Below are 1,607 nucleotides of genomic sequence, written 5' to 3'. Positions count from 1 at the left end.
CTTTTCAGGGTATTTATCCTCTATATTAAGGGTCCACTCTCATGACCAAACCCAAACCTAACAACATCATCTCAAGAACTATTTAAACACTTGAATAAACACAGGGGACACACAAATGTGCAATCTGGGTCACATCCTAACCCGGGAGGAAAAAAAGATTCTCATAATATATATGCTGCGCATGTGTATATCTTATGTCAATTTCTCATCTTAGCTCATCCTTTTTCTATGAATTCTTCAACTCTTTGGTTTTGTTTTGTGGAATCATAAATTTTTATTCCCCGAGGGGATTCCTGGAAGTACTGCAATACCGGGAAAATGCCTAAAGTGGATGGAGCAAGCTCCTTTTCAAACTCCTAATTCAAAAAAATCCATTTAATACATTGTCCTCAGATAGAGGACATATCAGATATTAAGCTGATAAGAACAAATACTACACTTGATCTTAGCCAAAATGTCGAGAAGTGATTATGTGGAATCATATTTTTAAATGTTGGGAATCTGAGATCTTCTCCCAGATTTAGTACCATTTTATTTTCATGTTTTTTCCCATACTGTAGGTCTTTTTTTTTTAATCTTTTATTTTTTTTTAAATTTATTTATTTATTAAGGATTTCTGCCTCCTCCCCGCCAGACAATGGGGATGATCTTTCAGGAATTCACCAAGACCAGCTAGCCTGGGTCTGAAAAAGCATGGGATAAAACCGGACTTACATAGCGGACAATGAGGACTACTGAGAACTCAAGAACAATGGCAATGGGTTTTTGATCCTACTGCACATACTGGCTTTGGAAGAGCCTATGCAGTTTGGATGCTCAACTTACATACTGTAGATCTTAAAATATCTTCTTTGCCTGTGCATCATGTCTATACATACATTTGAAAGTCATTAAAGAATATTTGGTAGGTGTGGTGACTCACATCTGTAATTTTAGCACTATAGATGCTCAGGTAGAAGTACTGTAAGTCCCAGGTCAGCCTCAACTTCAAGAGGTACCCTATCTCAAAACAAGCAAATAACACTATCAAGAGCAACTGTAACACCAAAACCTCCCAAAGCAAAGATTGTTTCAAGGCTATTATTTGCTGTGTCATAATTATCAGTCATGTACTTGGTTTATAGTTAAAAATTACTAAATTTATATTAAGTGCAATGAAGAGGTGTGTTTTGCTGAATTGTTAAGTATAGATCGAATGTCAATATTTTCATTGTTACTTCTGTTAGAATAATAATTCCCTCCCCCAAATTTCTAAGTCTTAATCTCTGAGATTGTGAATTTTTCCTTGCATGCCTATAATGGTTAATCTTGGTTACCAACTTGACTCCATCCAGAATAAACTAAAAAAAACAACAAAAACAAACAAACAAAAAAAAAAACAAAAAAAAAACCCCAAAGAAGCTGGGAGAGGAATTTTCTTGATTGGATCATATGAAGTAGGAAGACCACCCTAAATCTGGGCCACATCTTTGGGTAGCAACATGCATAAAAGACATGGAAGAAAGAAGCTTTTGCTTTTGCCTACTTACTTTGGCTCTCATTGAAAATTTCATTTATCCTGCTGCTAAGGCATTTTACTCACAGGTGTTAGAACCTAGCTCTTCAGA

The 1,607-nt window shown here is 35.7% G+C and overlaps 1 non-coding gene across 1 annotated transcript; it reads right to left on the bottom strand.

Annotated features, from left to right (window-relative positions):
* Positions 1-283: 283 nt before the first annotated feature.
* Positions 284-469, bottom strand: LOC113457176. Its single transcript, XR_003377802.1, has one exon. It is a non-coding gene; the product is annotated as a U2 spliceosomal RNA (small nuclear RNA).
* Positions 470-1,607: the final 1,138 nt, after the last annotated feature.

Source organism: Microtus ochrogaster, chromosome 19 (assembly GCF_000317375.1).
Source record: "Microtus ochrogaster isolate Prairie Vole_2 chromosome 19, MicOch1.0, whole genome shotgun sequence".
Classification (NCBI taxonomy): Eukaryota; Metazoa; Chordata; class Mammalia; order Rodentia; family Cricetidae; genus Microtus; species Microtus ochrogaster.
The sequence above is the reverse complement of the archived record's forward strand: the minus strand, read 5'-3'. Positions and strand labels throughout refer to the sequence as shown.